Below are 22992 nucleotides of genomic sequence, written 5' to 3'. Positions count from 1 at the left end.
AGGCAGGATCAAACACCCTGGAATACAGGAGCAGATTCACCCACCCATGGGCAAAGGGGACAGGAGCCACCTAAGACAGGAACAGACCCACAGAATCACAGAATTCTCAGGGCTGGAAGGGACATCTGTGATCCAACCTTGCTAAGGACCAAAGAATGGAAAAGCCAAATAGTCTGCCTTGTCTGACCTATTGCACAAACAAATAAACAAACAAACTATAAAACAACCTAACACCAAACTTCTAAATTATTGGGAGTTTTCTCCATAGGAAAACTTGTTTAGGGAACCTGACACAGCCTCACTGCTGTATATTTATAATGTTTTATTTACATCACCGTTGGGTTGGGGAGGGCTCTGCACTCCCAGATCCTGTTTTCTACCATCAAAAACTCCTTTTTTCAGCTTAAACCAACATCAGGATCATCCTCAAAAATCCTCATTTCCCTCCAAAGTGCAGAAATAAGATCCATTTTGGAGCTCAGCCTCTGCTCCTCCCAGGCAACTTAAGCAGCTGGCAGAGCCCTGACTGCACTTCTGGAGGCTCCGTGGTATCAGGCTCAGATGCAGGAAGGTTACATGAAACCATTGTCCTTTATTGCTGCCTTCTCAGCCAGAAGCCCTCCAGACAGATCGTTTTAATGTGAAATTTCAGGTCACACAGTGCATGTTTGCAGTCCTGGAGACCGACAGGCTATTTTCATTAGGTCTCTCTCTTGTTCACATAACAGCCAGGCTGAGGAGCTGTCTGGATTTCAGTCTTATTGCTTTAACTCTGAATGAAAACAAAGCAGCCTAAAAGGAAACCTGCAAATAAATTATTGCTGCCAGATGCCAGTCACAAGCACATTAGTCTGGCTGGAAAAAAACAGAGAATTCGACACCTCCTCATCTTATCCATGAGTTATCTCTAAGATTAAATCAAAATCAGCATCTAGCAAGTTTCCTTACCCAACACTACAGGAAAGGACCCTGTGGTGGGTCTCAGGGCACTCCCTTTAGGATTCAGATCAGTGCTGTGCCTGTGGTAGTCAGGGTAACCTTGAGAACACCACTTCATCTCTGTTTTCCCCCTTTTCCCCCTCTTTTCTCTCTAAAAGTAAGAAATGTCCCCTATCCTGTTTACCCTGCACTAAGGAGCTCCCTAGCAAGAGCAGAATACAAGTTCTAATGATAATTTGTCAATGCTGCAGACTTAAATCAATGATGTTCAGACAGCTAAACTTGAAAAAGAGTTTAACCTGAGCACAATGTGAATTTTAACAGCCATATTCTATAGTCAAGGTCTTATTCTGCTGCAAGACAGCAATACAGCACGGATCTGAAGTTTCATTTTATGGAGTACCTACAGGGTTGACATTTTCTTCTTCCTTCTTGTCTTAATCCACATTCCCTTTCCAATGGAAGCCCAAGGAATATAACAGAGCACAAACCCACTGGGAACCCAGCACGTGCTGATGCCCAGGTGTGCCTGGGCTTCAACAGCTCTATGCAAATCTGCCATTAAAGGCCCTGCTGAAATTCCCCCCGGTCAGCAGTAATACTTTATATGTATTCCAGAGCACCACGGAGCTCAGAGAAAATAAACACGCTGAAAAACCCTTCAGCTGGACAAAGGGAGGTGAGGATTCAGCAGGAATATTTATTTTACACTGAAAGCAGCAGAGCTTCCATCAGTGCTTATTTGTAGATGTAGCAAAATGCCAATTGCAAGAACAGCATCTGAGCTTTAGAGGGACAGACAGACACACAGTGCCTCTATTTTTAGTTTTTAAAACTCCCCAACTTATATTGGCCTGGCAGCAAGAGGAAAAGACCAGAAGAAATGCCATTTTTTTACTACAGAATTGTTGAAAAAGGGTTTTGTGCTTGGTCCTTTCCTTCTTGAAGATCCAAAGAGTCTCCTCTTTAGCTCCTCAAGGGAAAAGACAGCAAAACTGCTTCTCAGTGAGGATGGGCTTGAATGGCCTATCCTGATTTTTCCCTCCCTTCTGTTTCTTATGAGGAATTCCTCCTTGGCTGTTGCAGGCTGAACAGAGGTGGAGAGACCTGGAATCTGGGTCTACAAATTTCTCCCCTTTCCTCTCTGTAAAGTGCCATGGCATCATTTTACCTTGCAGAAAATGGGGGGGACTTTGTCCTGCTGGACCTTCTCTGGCTGTGAATTTTTAAAATAAATAAATGAGGGAAGATGGAGGAAGAAATACTCCTGATCAACAGTGTGCCTCTACTTTTTAAAAAAGACTCAAGAGTAGCTCCGAGCTGCTATTTTATAACCACACTCTGAGATTAGAAGGATTTTTTTTTCCCTCTTCTTCCTTTAGGGTCTTCCTAGCTGCTTGATTTAAATCCTCCTGACGTTCCACCTATTGTGAGTCCTGTTCTCGGCTGAATAAGCTCCCGTCTGCCTTTTGCTTTGGCTGCTCCCAGGAAAGGACACCCTGCACGGCATTCCCGGGCTGCAGCCGGGGAGGATTTTGCCTTGACATGTTGAGATGCAAACCCACAGCTTGTGCCCACCTCGGATCCGACACTCCAGCCGTGTCACAAACATCCTCCTGAAGCCCTGCTGTCACTTTGCATTTGCAGAAAGGCTCCAGCCCCCCCAAAGCACCCAGTGCTGCTCTGGGGGAGCTTTCCGAGCATCCTCCCCAGCCGAGGGAAGCGGAGCAGAAAAGCTGCTCCTGAGCATCACGTCTGACACAGGCGCAGCTGCACCGAAGCCTGGCAGCGCTGACAGCCCAGAATCAGGCTGGGTGATTCCAGAGGCCGTGGCTGAAGCTGACACACACCTTCCTCTCCACTCCTGGGAAGTGCTACAGCACACAGTCCCGATGCCAGGGAGACCTGAGAGGCTCTGTACGTGCTGACAGCTCTCATGCCAGAAGAGGAGGAGTAGGGGAGGGGGGGGGGGAAATTGTAGTTGTTCAATCTCATTGTTTTCCAGCTCTGTGATAAGCCAGCTGCCTTTTCCATGAGATTATCCTTGAGTGGCACAATGTGAGGGGGTTGTTGAGATGTATTTCTGTGAAGGGACAGCAGGGATGGGCTCTGGTGGCCCCAACACCATCCACTCTACCTGTCCTGACAGCAATCAGCCCTCACCAACAACCTGCCTGCTATTCAGCTGCCTCCCAGCTAGATCCCAGTGGCACAGGAAAATAGAGATTTGGGAGGCAAAGGTTAATTTTGTCACCAGACACCGTGTCCCAGGATGAGCCTGGCAGCAGCATCCCGGCTCAGCTGGCTCCACGCAGAGATCAGCTCTCCCCAGCACTGCAGAGATCTCATTTCAAACCTGTCATGGGAAATTTTATCCCATGCCTGGGCTTCTTTAGAGGCAAAAATAAATAAGTAAACGTGCCCCACATCCCATTGTCCTTCACCGCTGCGCATCCTGTGGATTACGAGCTGTGACTGGCATGAAAAACTACATTTAAATACAATATATATTTATGAGCACACAGAGAAGTGCAAGCATGTGCACACAATGCAGATCCAAAGGTTAAAGAGTGCTCAGGACCTTTCCCCCCGTGAGGTAAGAGAGCTGCACACTCACACAATATCCAGGCTCCCTTCAGACTCCCCTCCCCTCACCCCTGAGCCAGGCACTCAGATAAAACACAGATAAGCAGAGCTGAGGATTGCAAGAAATGGTTAATATTCGTGATGTGCTTGTTAGAGACAGTGCACCAGATGAGCACCAGGTACTGGGAATGTTACCTTTTGTAATCATTACTTTATTAACATACGACAATCTTATTAAATCTAACCTAAGTGCTTATTTGGCAGGTTCAATAGAAAAGCCTTAATTGAGCTCATTTTAAATATAGCAACAACTGCTTACTGTGCTTTCTAAGAAGGTGTGAGCTTTCCTGGCGACACCTGCGTGCAGCTGACAGCTTGTTAGTGAAGAAGGATGTTTTAAAGTGTGGATTTTTTGCTGATTTGGGGTTTTCCCAGGGTTTGGTTTATCTAGGGATACAGGAAGAGTTGGGAACATCAGTCACCTAAAGAAGCTTCCTCATCACCCAGGTGGGTCCATGCACTCACTGGAGACAGTGCCTGACTACTGAGAGGCCAAAATAGGACAGGAAGCACCGTTTGTGCAGTGAACAGCCCAGTTCTCTGCTTAATTAAAGCTTCCTAATCGGCTGGCAGTGAATCTGCCAGGAGGTTTGTCAGCCTTGGCTGTACCTCTTTCATCAGCCACAGCTGCAGCAGCAAAGGAGAGGCTGTGCTGAGCCCCAGGAGCTGTCCAGGGTCCCGCTGGGGATGAATGGCTCTCTTGTCCCCTCCAAAGGCACCACAGCTTCACCTGGTGCTCAAGGGGCTCCTTCCGACCAGCCGGCGCCTTGGAGAAAGGGCTTCTTGTAACAGGCCTGGGAGTGACCTAAATACCCAGATCTGAGCCACCCTTGAAGGATGGCACCAGAGAGGAAGGCAAGGATTTAAATATCTGCACTCCAAGCCAAACCTGGCAGCTGGACGCCCTCCCTGCCCGGATTCACTATAGAGGAGGCTTGGCTGGAACAAGGAGGTCTCCCAGTCCTGCCCATCACTTTGTGGGCACCGGAAAGGCTCCACTCCCCCAGGAGCAGCTGGTACAGAAGGAGCATGGCCCTTGTCCCATGCCAACACGTGGGGTGGGGGTGTCACTGTCCCAGAAATGTCCCTGCTGGCGTGCTCACCTTGATGCGTGTGCCTTGCAGGCTGGCGGCTCCCTCGCAGCTGCTGATCTTCTCTCCACACGTCCACCTCTGACTCAGCAGCTCACCCCGAAACTCATTTTCTGGGGAGGGAAAGAGGAAGGTGGGGTCAGACCCAGAGTCAGCCCAGCACCAGCCAGAGGTACAGATGCAGTGTTTATTCCTTGGCTGATGTCTTTAATGGCTGTACAAATCCCAGGGTCTCCCTGCCCCGAGCAGGACCCCAGGGTGCTGTTCCAAGGCTGAGCCCAAACCAAGAAGAATTTCCACCCTCAGCCTACCCCAAACATTGCAACCCTGCTCAGCTCAGTCCTCAATTGGATAACAGTTGAAAATTAACATTGCAAGACTGGGATAATTCCATTTTAGGGGGATTTATATCCAATGTGGTTCCTTGTCAAAGTCACCTTTATGTATCTGTCCTAAAACAGCTATTCTGAAGCCAATAGGGCAGCTGGAAGGACTTTTCTAGGTGTCACAGGAAAATCATTTGTGTTAGAGACTCCAAACCCTGTTTGAAGCACTGTGTTTTGGCCAGAAAAGGCTCAGGGCTTGCAGACAAAATCCAAGAGTTGCTGAAACATTATTTTGCTTCAGAGAAGCTCTGAGGAAAGGGAGTGGGGAGGCACAGATGGCCAAGCAGATGATGAAAACCAAGGAAAATGAGGGAAAGAAGCTAGAAATGGACAGAAGAAAGGAGAACAGAGGAGGGAAATATCAAATAAGAAGAAATAAAGATGTTTCAATAGCACATTCATAGGCCAGCACTGCCTGCTTGCTTATCTATCATTTTCCTCAGTACCTTTCTCCCAACAGCATGTTTTAAAACAGGAGCATCCTGTATGGGATACAGAAGGGGCAGGAGCAGAGAGAGGGCTAAACTGTACAAACAATGGATCCTGGATGACATGAAAGATAGCTTAGAAGATTTTTGAAAGGATGAGATGTCATGAGATTCAAGTATGGGGAGGAAAAATCAGCAAGACTCGTCCTCTCTGGGCCTGTTTTCTCATGTGAGCCCAGGCCACAGCAAAGGGTGAAACCTGGAAGCTGCTGTGGCTAAATCTGGCTCAAAGTGCCATGTTATCCTTGCCAAAGACCCCATCCTGATGTCCCAGGCCTCCATCCCTTTGAGCAAGAGGCAGGAAAGGATGAGTATTGGGGCAAGCAGCCTTGGCCTGGCTGAAGGTGTGCTGGCCACACTGGCTCAGAGCCTGCCAGCCTGTCCCAGTCCCTCTGCCCAGCCCAGCTGGAATGGCCAAGGCAGCTCTGTCAACACTGGAATCAGATTTCCTCTATTCCATGCAGCTTAAATGCATCTGGTCCCCAGGGAGGATCAGCTTGCACTGCTGGCTCTGCCCTTTCCACCTCCCTCTGGATCCTGCCTTCAGCAGAAACACAGCTCCCTGCTTGTGTGAAGGACATGTCTGTTAACCCCTGCCTGGGCCACCCACGAGGAGCTGGGTCATGTTGCCTGAAATACATTTTTTTAGCCCAGGGGAAGCAGATCCCAGAGGGAACAGCATGTAATGGAGTCTCCTCACAGCACTGAGGATGGACAGTGATAGCTCAGAGCCTGCAGAACCTGCATCCACACCCCCTTGGAGAATTAGTTAGACACTCAGCTGGCCTAATGGATCAGATCCCTAAGGAAATCACCAGCTTTCCCTCTCCCTCCTCAGTACCATCCACCCAGGCAGGACTGGAGCACACTCTGGAGCCTTAGGCTGCTTTTCCCTATCAACATTCCTGACAAGCCACTGCCATCCTCTGCCAAAGCTCTTTGCCAAACCTTGAATCTATCAGTCCACTTCTGGGATACCTACTGTGAACCAAAGCACTGCAAGTTGTGTGGAATCCTGGCACAAAAAGGATGAGTTCCTTGAAATATTTGAGTCACCCTCATCCAATCCCAAACAAGATGATGTGGAAACTTGGGAGGGAGACCACAGCAATTTGGAGTGTTAATCAGGTTCATGTGTGTTTTACTTCACATTTCCAAAGAGACAAGAAAGCGTTAATTTGACAGGAAAAAAAAAAAAATGAAACCTCCGAAGAACCACAGAAAAGTCCCCCAAAAATAAACACAACAAACCTCATAGGAAGCTTTGGGGTGAGGATGAATAGAAAATGAGGAGGGGGTGGCAGTCAGCTCTCACACATGTCCTCACAGCACCAGGGGGGCCCCAGTTGCAGCCCCACCCTGTCCCCAAATCTCTGCAGAGGTTACACCTGCTATGGCAAAGTGAGGGGTGAGGGGAAGGTGCTGTAAAGAAAACATGGGGCGTGAAGGCTTCCTTTCCTCATAAAATGCATCACTCCATATTTAAACTGAAAGACTAAAGGAAAAACATATCAATCTTCATTTGTTCCTCCAAGAGTAAGAAAAAAAAAAAAAAAGGAAGGGAGGAAAATTTTTCTTCATTTTTGTTCAGGCACATTTTTCATGGGAAAGGTGAGTCCTGAGTTAACAAGGCAGCAGCATGCTGAGAACAGCCTGAATGCTTCAGCATCCCACCAGACAATGTGGGCTCATTTCTCAAAGCACTGCAGAAGTGTAAGGAATTAGAGGGAGCATTTTGTGGCCCCGACTTTTATGTGAATTTTTTTAAAAATCTCAAAACCAAATTTTACACTTTCTCTAATCTGGAAAAGCCACTTGTGGGCTACTGCATCCCTCTGCACTGCTGGCCTGACACCCTGCATTGTATAGAAAACAGAGACAGCAACTTTTTAGTTGGGTAAATAGTGGTGGGATAAGGAGGAACAGTTTAAAACTAAACCAGAGATTTAGATTTACTGTCAGGAAGAAGTTCTTTGTTCAGAGGGTGGGGAGGCCCTGGCACAGGCTGCCCCATCCCTGGAAGCAGGTTGGGCAGGGCTTAGAGCAACCTGCAGTCATGGAAGGTGTCCCTGACTGGAGGGAGTGGAACAAGATGGTCCTTAAGGTCACAACCCAAACCATTCTGTGTTTCTGGGATTTTGCAGTTTGTTGCCCACACATGCATCTCTGTGGCCACTGCCTGGAGAACACCAATAACTGAATTTACTTCCCTGCATGGCCCCAAGCCCTGGGTGCAATGAGAGCTTTCCTGCTGGCAGGTAACATGAGCCTTATCTTTGATTTAAGGCTTCAGTCTCAGCTCCAAACTCCAGCACTGAACGCCCTCACACAGCCCCAGGACTCAGCACAATTAATAGCCCCACACTCCTGCCCAGCATTTATCAAGTAAAGACCCCTCTGAGCTGGCACCCCACGCACCTCAACCTTCCCACTTGCAGGAACACAGCAGCTCTGCATCAGGTGCTTTTTTCCAAAGGAAAGGAATTAAAACCTCTGTAGGAATCAAAATACACTGAAAAAGTAGAACCCAGCTTCTTCAGCAATTCTCCTCCATTCATCTCTGATTCCAGGAGTGTTGGTTTAGCCCCCTCTCAGGGCACAGCGATGCTGCCTATTCCAGGCAATTATTTCTGTTTACTGCAGCAGGGCTGTGTTCAGTGCTGCAAATTTAGCTTCCCAAACACGCATTTAATTTAAGATCTAATACCGGATGTTAATTGTATATTGCACAGTAAACGACTGATCATTAAAACGTATTAATTGAGGTTTAACAGCTGTGTAATAGATATTACATCTCATACTTATCAGCAAATATGATTTAATAATTAGTTAAGATGGGATGTATGGATGGGAGATGTAGCTTGGCTGGCTGGATTGTGGTTTTACTTTGTTCATTTGCTAAACTGAAGACAGTTTCCTTTATCACATTTAGAGGGGAGCTGGGCAATTACCAGGGAGATCATCACATGGTTTGAGTTAGAAAAGACAAAGCTCATCTTATTCCAACCCCCTGCCATGGGCAGGGACATCTTCCACTATCCCAGATTTCTCCAAACCCCATCCAACATAGCCTAGAACAATTCCAGGGGTGGGGATGCTGAGTTTTGATGTTCTCCCCTAGAAGAAGTCCCAATGGGTTTGTAAACTCTATAAAAAGAAGCATTAAGGGGTCATGAGCAGTTTCCTCCTAAAAGCTGGGGTGGACCTGTGCCTGTTTTTGCACAGCTCACCAAGTTTGCTCATGGGCTCCCTGCTCCACATCCCCCCATCATTCCCAGCTGTGGCTCCTCTCACAGCAGCACGATCCAGAGGGTGCCTGGCAGCAATACATGGCTGTCCAGAGACCCAACAACTCATTGCACCAGGGAACTGCATTTGTGACTGCACTGCCCAACAAACACACAGTTCTGGCTTAATCCACCCTGCTACCAAACCACACGCTGCGACGTCATGAAATCTGTGATATGCATTCTGACCTTTTATTCCCCCTTCCCCAAAGGAAAGGAAGGGTTTGATTTCAGTAGGAACAAGCCTTTCTAGTGCTTTCCCTGCCAAACAGCCCCCTGCAGCACAGCGTGCCTTGCTGACACACTGAGCCACTGGCTCAGCACCAGCACGGCTCCGAGTGTTGGGTGCTGACAGCCAAGTACAGCCTGCTCTGCTCTGCCCTGCTCTGCTCTGCTCTGCTCTGCCGGTCCTGGGGCACAGGGCACGGGAGGGGAGCACCATTCTGTGCCAAGGCAGGCAGGACAGGTCACTGCCAGCACCGTGCTGCTGCTTCCCCATTTCCAGCCACAAGAACCTGCCACTCTCCTTCCAGCCATTCCTGCAGCCCAGGGAGCATCCCCTGCCTGGCTGCCTCCTCCAGCACTGCCTGAGGCACAGTGACTCATGTCCCCCTTCCCTGCCCCTGCCACCTCACCTCCTGGCTCATCCTGCTTCTGATGCTGTCAGCTGCCACCCCTGCCCTGGCAGCTGTGTCAGCCCCTGTGGTCACCTCAGCCCTGCCAGCTCATGCCTTGTCCTGTCACACTGGCACCTTTGCCTGCTCTTGAGCTCTTTGTCAGGTCCTTGATGGGAACAAGAATCACGCCTTCCCCATGGCTCTAGGACAGGACAAATCACAAAAAGATTCAAATTCCCCAAGCACAAAAACATGTTGCAATGGGAAGAAGCAAGGAAAACTGCTCCTTGGAGAGGGAGCAAAACCCTCAGTGGTGGGGTTCATTAACAAGCTCAAAATCCACCAGGAGCAGAGCACAGACATCCCCAGCCCCTGCTGATGGCTGTGCTGCCACCCTTCATCTGGGGTCCTCTTTCCACCCCTGCCAGCACCTCTAAACACCAAACTGTGCCCTAGGGAAGGACAAACATTCCCCCCAGTTCTTCTGCATCACCCAGGAGCTGAAGCCCCGTGCACCTACAGCGCAAGGGAAGCAAATGAGGCTGCGGTGTCTCCTCATTAGGAGCAATATTCATGCTCCAGTGTTCACGGCCAGTTAATAAGAGTTTTTATTAGAGCCTTTTTTCTTTTCCTACCAAGTGGCAGCAGCACAGCACACAGCAGAAGGTATGAAAGGAGATGTTTTTCACCTTCTATCCTTGTACCACTTGTGTACTCTTCAGAGAGGAACAAAAGCCGCGTGCCCACAGCACCGCTGCTGCCTGCACCCTGTTCCTCAGGATTGATCAAAAAGATTAAAGAGTGAACATTGTTCCACATCCGATTTTCCCCCAGCTCCGTGGGGGAGCTGTCAAAGCACAAAGCTGCTCTGAGTGTGGTGAGCAAGGCCACCAACAAGAGGGGGAACAAAGCACTGGGGCCACCGGAGAGTGGTGTTCCCAAAGCCCAGGGAGCAGCCTGGAAAATCTCTCAGCCAGTGTGGACCCCTCCAAGGCAAGAGACCGGAGCTGTGATTTCTCTGCCTTTGCCCTGCCAGCCACAAAGTGTGAATGTTCCTACTGCAATTGAAGACACCTCATAGATAATTCCTCTCTAAACATACCTGAGCTTGAATGAAAACAGAAAATAATAATATAATTTTTTTTTTTTTTTTTTTTTTTTTTTTTTTTTTTTAAGTCAGCCCCAGCCTATCACTTCCAAATGATGAACACCATCATCCTCTTTTCTGCCAGGCTTGCTCACAGCAGGGACCCCTCCTGCACATCCCCAGCATCCCTGATTTGTGCAGGCAAAGGGAGCCCTTCTCAGCCACACTCACCCACTTGCCCAGTCCATGAGCAAGCAGGTGTGTGAGGGGCCAGGCGTGCAGGAGAGCATCTCCCAGAAACAGGATGTTGCTTCTTTCTTCTTGCACATTTCCCTCATTATTTTGTTCTAATTTGCCTTTCCTGGTACCTTCCCTATTCAACAAAAGCCAAATGCAAACGGCGTCCCTTAATCTCCAGTACAGCAGCTCACTGCTGAGAAAATAATATAGATGTAACTTCCAGCATCACACACTTTCTTTTCCATTTATATGCAAATGCTGACCTTTCACCCAAGCTGTCTCAAAGAAGTATTTCCTTAAAAATGCAAATAGCATGTTGCAGGCAGTTACTCTGGCTGAGTCTTTCTTGTATTATTATTATTATTTCTTTTAACCTTACCAGCACTGTAAAACACAACAGCTAAACTGCACCCTGGCAATAATTACTTTTCATACCAAATTGAAAGCCTCTGTGGAGCCCTGTCGAAACACCAGCAGGAGAATTCAGTGCAGATAAATTCTTGGAGATGCTTTTGGACAAGCATGTCTTGGACCAGTGGGAAGGAAGCAGCCCCAAGACAGCTGAAGGGAAACATCTGATGGCTTGGGGTGAGGTAACAAGAGCCTTGTAAAACCCTTCCTGTGGTGCTGCTGGTGCACAGGAGCCCTCAGGAGTGGGAAAACAACCAGTGTAAGAAGGGGAACAAGGAGTGTGTCCACTGGCAGTGCTGGTGTTGGGCAAGGATATCCTTCCCCACCTGAGGAGGCCTGGGAAGATCTTCAGGGCTGTGTGTGCTCTTTGTGCTGTACAAAGGGGCTCCAGGACAACATGAGGGCTCTGAGGATGAACAGGGAGAAGGGTGGTTGAAGAAGGGATCATGAGGAAGGAGCCACAGTGATTCAGGGGAACAAATAAGAGTCTGGGACTTCAGCTCCAGGACTCCCCTAATTCACCTCTCTTTCTCCCAGCTGTTTGGACACCTCTGGTGGAAAGCAGTTCCACCTCCACCACAACAGCAGCCACAGCACCAGCTCTCTGTGCTGTGGGCATGGGCACAAGGTGTCCCCAAGCCCACCCCAACAAGCTGAGGGGTGAAAGAAGGCATCAGCAACTGCTGGAACCAAAGTCCCCTTCCCCACAGCTGCTGTGAGCCTGCACAGGGAAGTTCTCCCAGCCTGGATGGATGTCAAACAGACTGAGCTGGAGCTGTTGATCTGGCTCGAGTGTCTGACACACTGCATCCAAACCACTCCATCACAAGTTTGGAAATGAAGGGATAAGAGAAGAGAGAGCCCAAGCACTGTGCTTGCACAGGGCTGAGCACTGAGGGGAAGCCAAATGAAAAAAGTCAGCTGCACACAAAACCTTCCTGGGATGAGACAGCACAGGGTCCAGTACCTGCTCCTGAGCAGCAAATACAGATTTCCCCAGTGTGTAGGGAAAGAGTAGAAGAAACAGTGGAAATATGAACTGGTCTTTCCTCTACCATTTTAGCCATCCACAGGTATAGCTGTCAGATGCCCCAGTGCTGACTCTCACAGCCCAAATTGTTTTGAATCTGCTGTGACACTTCACCCTCAGCCCTGTAGGTTCTGGGTAAAAACAACTGCAATACCCCAAAGGCTTAAACAAAGCCCCACATTGTTTCTGCCCAAATTTGGCCCAAGCTGGGCACAGATGTGTTTGTGGAACACAAACTGCCTTGGCCTCAGCACAGAAGTGAGGTTCATCAACAGTGTGGCTCAGGGAGGTGTTTTCCTGACAGGGATTTCTATCACATGTGACACCAGGTTGGGCAGAGGAGGGAGAAGCTGCCTGGCAGAGCCAGGGAAGGGGCTGGCAGTGCCTCTGACACAAAGTTAGATGACTAAATGGGCTCCTTCCCAGCTGCCAGCTTGTCTTTATGATATTAAGCCTTTTCTCTCTGCTGCCATATAAGAAGTGAAAAGTTGACACGTAAGCGTGTGTCATATGGAGTCAGGCAGACAGAAGCAATAAGGCATAAAAGGAGGTGAGATCATCGTGCAGCAACAGCTCCCCAGGGGTATGAGGCAGCTCTGCTCAGTGCCTGCTGGCTCTCACCCCCACCAGCACCCCCCTCCTGGGCTTGGCACACTCAAACCAAGCCATGCCCTCACCAGAACCCCCAGACTGGGGCAGGCACAGGGTGCCACGCTCCCCACCATGAAATGAGGCAATTAATGCCTTCTGAAGGGTCAGCTCATTAAACAGGAGTCACTGCTGCAGCATGAGTGTCACAGCCCCCCAGGATTATTGCTGCTGAATGGGGAGGCTGCTGTGCACCATTTGCCTGAAAAAAAAAAAAAAAAAGAAAAGGAGAATCATCAAATATGTTGAGTTTATAGCCCTGCTGGCACAGCTCTGAGCGCTCCTGCAGGCTCTGTGTAATTGAAATTAAATAGAGGCGAGTGATACCTTTCTGTCCTTCCTGCAGCCTCCACTTGCTTGGGAATGCAACGCAGGAGGATGAGGCAGCAGCTGGATGCCCATGGGCACTGTTCTTGGAGCAGCTTTCCTCCTCACTTCCAGCCTCTTTCATGGGCTGAGCCCTCTGTGCTGCATCAGTTTTGTCCCAAAACTGAGCCAGGAGCAGGAGAACCCCACAGCCCCCTGCAGTGCAGTCACCCCAAGCACCAGCTCATATCCTGCAAGTCAGAAGTTTCTCTCCTCTCCAAACCATTTTCTCCCAATCCTCCCCTTTCCGTCAGGGTGTCCTTGCTTGGTGGGTAAATGAGCAGGATGAGCCAACCTGCCAAAGCCACCTGCCCCCCTGGGAGCCAGGGATGCTCCATGATGAGAGGGAGTTGAAAGTTTCTAGGGAATGTGGGACAGGAGCTGACAACTCTGTGCTCTGCTGAGACACCGCAGGCAGAGTTAACCATTTCAAATGTCACTTTTTTTAAAGCAACAACATTGCTCCCAGGCACATTTTTTCCCTTTTTTTTTCCCCTTTTTTTTTCCTTTTTTATTAAATAAAAAATGGAGCAGCTCTCTCCAGAAGGCTATTAATCCTCTCCTGTCACTTGTGTTCTTGGAGAGTGCGTTTCTCTGGGCAAAAGCAGTGAGTTGCTCACTGACTAATTACATCAAAATATTGAGGGCAACAAACAAACCTTTAACTCCACTTGCCAGAAGCTCACTAGATGCAAAGCTTCATAACTGTGGAAGAGAAATGTATGCAAAAGCAGGAGAAGCTGGGACTCCTGACGTGCTCATGGCCACATCAGCTTTTAGAGGGATGAGCCCTTTCCTCTCTGCAGAGCCACTCAAGTTGGGCTAAGTTCACCCAACAGAATATCAGCCAGAATCCCACCCACCCAAAGATTTTGATTTCCTACAAATAAAGATTTTTTTCCCTTTGCCATGGAAGTGAATTCATTTATTTTCCTCTCATTATCACAGAGGCACTTGGCTTTGCATGCAGAGCAAGGACAGGACACACGTCCCTCAGAAAGACTCCATTTAAGCTTCAAGCCCCTAGAAGGCAGTTTTAGGCTGAAATCAGGTATCTTCTCTCAAAGCCCACCTGACACCTTCCCTTATTCCAGCAGCTCACCAGAGCAGCCTTTCTTTGGGACACAGTATTGCAGATTTTATCCTTCCCTGCTGTAAAACTTTTCCCAAACATTCAGCTAGCAGCGTTTTGGCATTGACTTAATGTCCATCCCATCACCCTGCATTGCCCACACAGCCACAATGGGAAGAGCCAGTGCTGAAAGGAAGGCTTAATTCTGGATTTAAGTGCTAAACCTGGTGTGCTTCCAGAGGGTTTGGATGTCCAAGAGCTGAAACAGGGGACTCAAATGCATTTGGTACCAAATCCATGGCTGCCACCCAGACCTGGAGAAACACCAGGAGCAGGGAAATTCTCCAGCTCTGAAATGTGAGTTAACCAAAGGCAGCTGCTGGGGAGGTTTCTCTGCACTCTGTAGGTGTTCAGGCAATGGGGTGCTCACCACAAACCTTAACCAGCCCCGTGACAAGCACAACTTATTCAATGTCAAATTGTTAGTTTCAAGGGATTGTTCAAAAAAAGAGTGAAGATTTTCAAAATCCTCAGACTGTCACCTATAGATTTTTCCAGCAATAACTTGGTTTTTTTTAAATACTGTGTGCATGAAAGCTCCCCTGAGCCATCTCTTGTACCTTATAATAATATTCACCAGGGGATCCTCCTAATGCTGAGTTTGAATCCTTTGCTGCTGAATACACCCGACCCTGGACTTGCAGAGGGGGCTCAGATAAACGTGCTGGGAGCTGCTGCTCAGAGAGACAATTACAGCCCTCAGCATTGATCAGAGAGGTTCTGATTGCACCCACAAGGAGCAGGAGGCTTCCCCAAAACTGGCACCAACCTCGCTTGCAGATGCTGTCCTGGGGAGAGCCACACGCTTGCCAAACAATTTCAAGCAGAGGAACGAAGAAAGCCGAGTCCCCACTGCAGTTTATATTTAATTAGAGGGAAGGCAGCTTACACAGCAGTTTTGGAAACATATTGTCTTACAGCATATTGGATATTTGTATCTTAACAGCTCGACATCGATTTCTTTTATGTAAAGGAAGAGGGGGGAAGAGCACTGCGTGCCCTAAGTTGTGTAAGCTCCAAAGAGACTCCTGCACCACTTGGACTAATGTTTGGAGTAATCAAAGGCGTGAACTCATGTATTATGGATGGGAACGAGAGTTTTCAGGCTTCTGCAAAAAGGAATCTCCAGCGTTTGGTATTTTGTTAGCAGCCTGGCACCATATGGCTCTCCCCTGCTGATATTCTTTCACACCAGAACTTTATGTTCAGATGCTTTAGTTAATATTTTACCCAGCAAGCATAAACAAGATGCAAAGATTGCAGTCGACAGCAACCTTCTCTTAAACCATATATGCACGTTAATACTGAAGGCTTCTTTCAGGGAGTACTTTACCAACACATGCCTGGCTTTATTTTTTCCTTAGGGGTCCAAGCTGGGCCATTTACTTTAACTGCCTTCCCATCAAGCAAAAGACAAGCAGCAAGCCCATGAAGGACATTTTGACCCCCTCTGGGCTCTGCTTCCTGGCTGGTCCAAAGCAGCACTGGATGAGTGCATGGGACACAGCTAATTGTGTTTGTGTATAATTGAAGACTCTATCTCTGCTTCTGCACTATTTCAGCCTAAATTTTATCTTGGAAAGGCAGAGTTTCCCTTCTCTTCTCCCTAAAACAGGGATGGAAACCTAGGCAAATCTCCCAGCCCAAAGGGAAGCCTCTCACAAGCACCAACAGCCTGAACCAACCAGAACAACAGCATGGAGCATCCAGCTCGAGGTCCAAGATTTGCATTTCCCTCTATCCTGCACCAAGTTAAACCCAAAATCACTTTGGAAAACTGCAGCTCTGAGATTTCCCTCTGAATATTACACTTAGACTTCCCCCCTCAACACCCCCCACTCTCCAATATTCTTATTAGCCTTTAATATTCTTAAAACAAATAGGACCTAACAGATGTCTTTTCAGCCTGCACTCTTATTAATGAGAATATTGTAAGAATGGAAATCAGGTCACAAATGTTTAATACTTTGTTTAAAAAGTCTGCAGCTTCTTTAAAGAGTTCCACTAATCCCAACATGACAGATGTACAAGGCAGTTTTGCTTGGGGCAGATTAAAATTCTCGCTCTGATTTGCTCTTTCATTTGGTCTGATTAAAATAACATTGCGATTTTTTTTTTTTTAACGTGCTGACTTCAAAATAAAAAAGGAAAGAATAAAAAGTGACCAGTAAAGGCCAGAATGATCACAATAATAGCAAAGTTATTGTTGTTAAGATTAAAAAAAAAAAAAAAAAAAAAAAAAGAGGGAAAAGGAATGGGGGAACAGCCAACTCATACTCAGGTTAGCATTAAAGCTGTGTGTTAAAGATGAAAGGGGAACCTTTCCAAACTATGTTTTTCCATTTGAAAGTGTTTATTAATCTATTCTCTCTGAAGCAAAAAGTTCAATGAAAGACAAAGATCAAAAGTATTTTAATTTAGGTGAAAATTATTTTTTTTCTTTTTTTTTTTCCCCTAAACCAAACCAAACTGAAAATCAGAGGATTGCAGAGTGTGGCACTTCAGTATTCTGCTCTAAGACTGACATTTGCTGGGAACAGCCCAGCTGGCAGGACAAGATGATCCCAGCCACTTTTTCCTCTACCAAACCATGCCTGGGAATTCCCTATTTCCCTTTCCTGACATCCTTTCACACCAGACCAACCTTTCCTGGGCAAACCTTCCCAGTTAATTCATTTCCTTGCTGCTACAAAACATGCCTGGCATCCGAGTCACACGTGGATGTGTGTGTGGACTGGGCACTCCAGGATGCTGTGATGGGAGCAGCAGAGGAGCAGGGCAGTGGGATGGAGCCCCAGCCACACTCCCAGCCCACATCCTCTCCCTGCACTCATCCACAAACAAACCACAGCCACATCTGCCTTTTCCCCTTGGCTCTGCCCAAAACCAGCCACAGCTCCCAGTGCTGGGTCCATCCAGGGCACTGCTGGACCAGTTTCCTACAGGCATTGCCTCCCCAAAGGCTGCTGTAGCATGGTGGGGTGCATGGTTTGAAAAAGCACCCAGAGCTGGTCAAAATACAGCCCCTCAAAGGGCAAACTCCTGCTTCAAGAGACCAACTTTCCACAGGAAGCGATCAGCGTGTTTGGCTGGACCTCTCCAGCCCAGAAATCTTCTCTGCCTCCCCACCAGGTCCAACAGCAAACACTGCAGGGATAAATAACCTGTACAATATAAAAACACTTGTTTTGGGATGTATATTTGCTATTTTTCCTTAAAACTCCAACTTGTGTCTTCAGTGATAAAGTCCTTAGAAGATCCATAGTGTTTAAAGTTTTCGAGGATCTGCTCCACTCTGCTAACTTACAATGTTTACAGTCTCTAAACAGAATTGTTCAACATATGTTCATGCCCCTGAGATATCCTCACCTCAGTGCCCAACTTCAGCTATTCCCAGGGCAGAAACAACCTCCCTTCCAGGCAAGATATTGTGGGAAAGCAGCTCAGGGAAGCCAAGGGATGCTGTCCTGTGCTGCTGCTCCCAGGGAAGCTGCATGGGGAGGAGATGCTGGGAAACTGCTCTTCACCTTCTGTGTGTCAGCCCTGTCCCAAAGGACAAAGCCAGCAAAGCAGCTCCTGAGCTCTGCAAGGGCAAACTCTGCACTTCCAGAAATCCCCTTTGACAGATTAACCTGCCAAGAGGGGAAACTCCAAATATAAACCCACTGAGCCCTTTTCTCCTTGGTGAAAATGTTTGTGGGGCTGTGAGGGGGCAGATTCCCCTCCCATCTCTGAAGGGAGCAGAAGGGATGTCCCAACCCTGCTGTCTGCCATTACCCACGACCTGGCTGCCAGATCCCAGAGAAGAAACTCTCACATAAATTCTTTTCATTCTAGGAACAAGGCATTTTGGGGCCTTTCTCCACTCCAAAAACTTTTCAGAGCTTGTGCTTGTCACTCCAGTTCTCTATTCACACCATGGTTCTCCTCTTTAAGATTTCTACTTTGCAAAGGTAAACAGCCTCAGAAGTGATTAAAAATATTTTGAGATGGGAGGTTTCATCCAGTCCTTCCTTAAGGGTGTCAGAGACACCAGTGGACTCTGCACCACACACCCAGGAAGACCAGCATGGGAACATGGGTGGATTATTCCTCATAAAAAATAGTAAAACAGGGGAGAAGGAAGGAAAAGGCAGAGAAAAAGTGAAAAGAGTTTCTTGACAGCAACTTCCACCCTGTCAAAACTGCAGAAATACCTGGGAACTGAGAGGGGCCCTTAAGCCCAGACTGATAATCCTTTGCTGTAGGACAGTAAAGCCAAATAAACCTGGAGTGTGGGTCACCTCAGCCTCCCACCTTGTCCACACAGCCAGGAAGCAAACAGCATCTGCACAATAAATTACCCCAAAGGGGATTTGCCTGGGAAAGCAGAGTAACACACAGTGCTGTGCTCCCAGCTCTGGAAGTCTGAACATGGATCCTCCAAGCTCAGCTCCCGTGTATGAGACAGAGGAACAGCTATAAAGTCACGACAGGAGATGTACTTTGGAATTAGGTAAAGACCTCTGACAACTCAGCCATAGAGTTTACAGCTGGAAAAATAAGATATTCCCTTTACAAACTCACAAAGCAAAGGAAAGAGTGGGTCCTCTACCCTACTTTGCCATTAAAGTTCCACATCTGATTTCCCCGTGTAAGGCGATGCTTCCCCGCCTCTCCCTCCCCTTCACACGCATCATTTCGTGTCTTCTGGGAAGCCCAGCCCAGCTCTGGCTCCAGCCTTTCCTGTAAATCCTCCTCTTCCCCTTCCTCTCTCTGCCCTCGGGGGGCAGAGGGTCTCGGTCCCCCAGCCTTTGAGGGGGGGACGGCAGCATCCCCTGCAAAACAACCCCCCGAGGCTGCAAAAGGAGGGCTCTGCCCCTCTCGGACAGGGAGGGAGAGACCATCTTGCATTACAGACTGATTTTGGGGGTCCAGGAGTGTAACCTCACCTGTGCTCCTCAAGCCCTGATGCAAAACTGCAGTGGGACTTCAGGAAGGGAAAAGTTTCTATTCCTGAGCTCTAAAGCTGTGTCATTCAGCCTCTCCTGAAGATATTGCTGACTTAGGGTGCACTGCTCCCCCCAAAGCCCGAGAAGAGCAGCGTGTCTCATCCAGAGCCCAAGTTTGGAGGCAGCACCCCAAAGCCGACCCTCCGGGGGTGGAGGGGGGGTTTAGTACCGTCTGCTAAAATGGCAGCTGCTCTGACGCCGAGCTGCGTCTTGCGAAGTCAGCCCTGCCCTCATCATCATCATCATCACCATCATCTGACTGCCGGGAACTGCTCCGGCTGCCGGGGCTCTGCGGGACAGGCGGGGGAGGAGCAGAACGGGGGGTTCGCTGCCCCTGCCCACCCCCAGCCCCATTTTGAGACTCCGGGGTGTTGGGGACAGTCCTGTCCCCGCTGGGCACTCACCGGCACCTGCGCCCCCTTCTCTCCCAACCCAGCCGGGCCATTCACGGGTGTGGCCCGGCTCTCCAAAACAAGAACCGGGAAATGTAGAGGTGGCAGCTGTCCCGAACCCAGGGCTGTGTCCCTCTGCTTCGTGTTCCCCCTGCCTTGGGGGCCAGGATGATTCTGGGGGCAAAAGGACCTAATAGTTCAGACAGACAGGCAGTGGAGTTGGGGGGAAAATGAGGGAGGTTTGGGATCTTCAGGGAAGAGGGTTCTAGCCCACGTCCACCCTAGGATTTCCCGAAAGGGGAGAAAGCACCCCGGTCCCAAAGTCACCAACGCCACCCTTAGCAGTGACCTTAAACACCTGCCCGCAGTGGGCCCCCCCTGCAGCCAGGCCGAGCCCCAGGAGTCGAAAGAGGAGAGGAGGGGGCCGAATTTGTGTTTTTCCGACAGCACGAGGCGCCCCCGCTGCCCCTGGCTCCCCGCGAGCTGCCCCGGGACAGCGGTGATGCGGGGAAGGGATGCCCGCTCCTCGCCGGGCACCGAGCAGGGCACGAGCGGCGCTGCCAGCACAGACCCCTCCACACGGGACCCCCGGGAAATCGCCACCCCCGACCCAGGGAGGAGCCGGGACTGCTCGGAGCCAGCACCCGGGACAGAGCCGGAGCCGCCGCTGCGGACCCGCTCCAGCAGGACCCAGCGGACAGCTCCCGTCTGCTTTCTGGCAAAACCACAACTTCCCAGAGTTTTCCTACTCTTTGTGCGGCGGGGATCCCACAGACCCACAATACCACTTGGAGGGGAAGGGGGAGAAAAAAAAAACAAAAAACAAATAAAAAACAAACAAAAACCAAACAAAAACAACAACAACAAACAACAACAAAAAGGAAACCAAGGAAAAAAAAAAAAAAAAAGAGAGAGAGAAAAACGAAGTTGTCCTTGTTCTCCCCGAAGCAGGTGAAGGAGGGCAGAGAAGGGGGGAGGGCAGGCAGGTTTGAAAGAGCCGAAGGGGACAAGTTGTGCCCGGGTTTCCCGGCGGTAGCAGCCGGCGCTGGTTTGTGCTTTGCAACACGCGCCTGCTCCAATCTGCGCCGCTCGGGAACAATAAACAGGATCATACAAAGAAGTGGAAAGGCGGCATCTTTGCTTCTGGTTTCTATGACAGCATCAGAGAGAGACAAACCAACTATAAACTCTAATTCCTAGATTCCTCCTCCCCCCCCCTCCCCAACTCCCTTTTGTCTGCCATTAATTAAAGTGGCCATATGGAAAAGGCTGATAATAACAGCAGATGAGCCAACGAGAGAGAGGGAAAGGGAAAGAAAGAAAAAAAAAGAATAACTAAAAGTAGCGGCGGGGCGATGGCGAGGGTTTAGCAGGGGCTTTTCGCACTTGTTTTCAGCGGCTGCTCGAAGCGAGGGGGCTCAACAATAGCGGGAGGAGAGCGGCTGCCCCCGCGCTGCTGCCCGGCCGGATCGAGGGGGCAGTGGGCAACCTGCCCCCTTCCCCTGCCCAGCTCCGGGGAGCCTGCCATGCCCCAAACCTCTTGCTCCGAGAGTGCTGATCTCCCCTTTGTGCGGGAGAGCCCCCGAGGGTGCCGACCCCCCTTTGGGGCCGAGGAGGGTCGGTCCTACCCGCCGGGAAACTGCACCCCAAAGTCAGCCCGACCGGCCGGGCTCGGCAGCACAAGCACATCCTCAGGCACCAGCCCCCTGCCCCTCGCTCCCTCTCCAAATAACCCACGGAACAACCACCACAACAAACTTTGCTAAAATTGATAAAGAGATTAGCCAAGCAAAGCCTCTTCCGAGCAAGCTAAAAATAAGAACACGCAGATTTCTGTCGTGGTCAACACATAGAGAGAAATCCACCAACATGGCACACTTCCCTTGTGCCTCGCTGCTATAAATAGAGAACTCTAAAGTAGGCAATAATCGGAAAGAAGAGGGGGGGAAAGGGTAAAAAAATGAGAAAAAAGAAAAGTCTGGCAGTCAGGAGGGAGCAGCCGCCAGCCCTCCGCAGCCCATCCCCGGGCGAGGGGCCCGCCGAGCTCCCCGGCGCCCCAGGAGTGCGGGGCTGCGGACTTGGGCTGGAGTTTTGGCAGAAGGGGCTGGGGGTGAGCGAGGGGAGCGCGGAGAGGACGCGAGCCGCGGTCCCGCCCGGCCGTCAGCACCTCCGAGAGCTCCGCGGCCGCGGGGCCGCCGCCGCCGGCGCAAACTCCTCCCGGCGCCCGGGAGCGTCTTCTGCTAACACCTCCCTCCGGATAAACATCCACCGATCTCGCGCTTCACAAACCCGGCAAGCATCCTCTTCCAGAGATATTCAGAAAGTTTCCCGGTTGAATGCGACGTTGTGCTTTTTTTTTTTCCTTTTTTTTTTTTTTTTAATAAATCTCCTCCTTTCTCATCTTAATCAACCTCTTTTCAGTCAGAAGCGTAACATGTCCACTAGCGTCTCGCAGCCGGCGAGAGAGCGAGAGAGCAAAGATGGACCTAGGAGCATGATGATCATCATGAAAATCCCCTCGGTTCTCCAGTGCAATTTTCAAAACAACAACCCAGCCTTCGTGCTGTAAAGGCGAAACGCCTGCGTCTGTTTACATCAACTGTGTGCTCCGAAAGCCTTTCCCCTCTGTCTCAATACAAGGGAGGGGAGGGGAGGAAGGGAAAAAAAAAAAAAAAAAAAAAAAAAAAAAAAAAAAAAAAAAAAAAAAGGGAAAAAAAGAAAAAAAAAAAAAAAAAAAAAAAAAGCCAGCATTATCTGCCTTTGTCAGCGAAAGAACATAATATTGACTTACCTTTCCCCACAGCTATTGTCTGCCCCTTTACAAAATGACATCACGGAAACCAATCATGAAATTTGCATGGGGGAGGTTGTGGGGGGAGAGTTCTTGGAGGGCAGCCCACTTCCCTACACCAGTAACACGCGTGTAAGACGGGTTGTTGGTTTCAATTAAATATCTGATACTCCTTAGTGTGTGAACTCTTAAGCCTGCTAAAGGCAATGTCTCATTTACTTAATGACCGCTCTCATTAATGGAAATGGCACAGAGGGGGCTTGCTGCGCCTTCCCTTTGTAAATACACTACCCATGAACCCTTGGGGTTGCAATATATCTGTTTACTCTCTGAGGTGAAATAAATTTACAGTATAGCATCAAAGAGAGCGAGCGAGAGAGATGGAGCGGCTGCCTTGAGTGCACCGAGAGTTGGGGCTCTCCCAGCCCCGCCGGCCCCTCTCTGCTCGCG

At 49.3% G+C, this 22992-nt stretch overlaps 1 protein-coding gene across 1 annotated transcript in view; it reads right to left on the bottom strand.

The window, feature by feature from the left end:
* MYT1 (myelin transcription factor 1) overlaps positions 1-22376 on the bottom strand; it is a 56430-nt gene extending 34054 nt beyond the window's left edge. Inside the window, exons 1-2 of the mRNA XM_079322058.1 lie at positions 21919-22376; positions 4689-4789 (exon numbers count right to left, since the gene is read on the bottom strand). The gene's annotated coding sequence lies outside the window, so the exon portion shown is untranslated. The remainder of the gene's footprint in view (positions 1-4688; positions 4790-21918) is intronic.
* Between the last annotated feature and the right edge of the window lie 616 nt (positions 22377-22992).

The sequence above is a fragment of the Erithacus rubecula genome, assembly GCF_903797595.1.
Source record: "Erithacus rubecula genome assembly, chromosome: 18".
Classification (NCBI taxonomy): domain Eukaryota; kingdom Metazoa; phylum Chordata; class Aves; order Passeriformes; family Muscicapidae; genus Erithacus; species Erithacus rubecula.
Note: the sequence above shows the minus strand (reverse complement) of the source record. Positions and strands in the feature narration are given on the sequence as shown.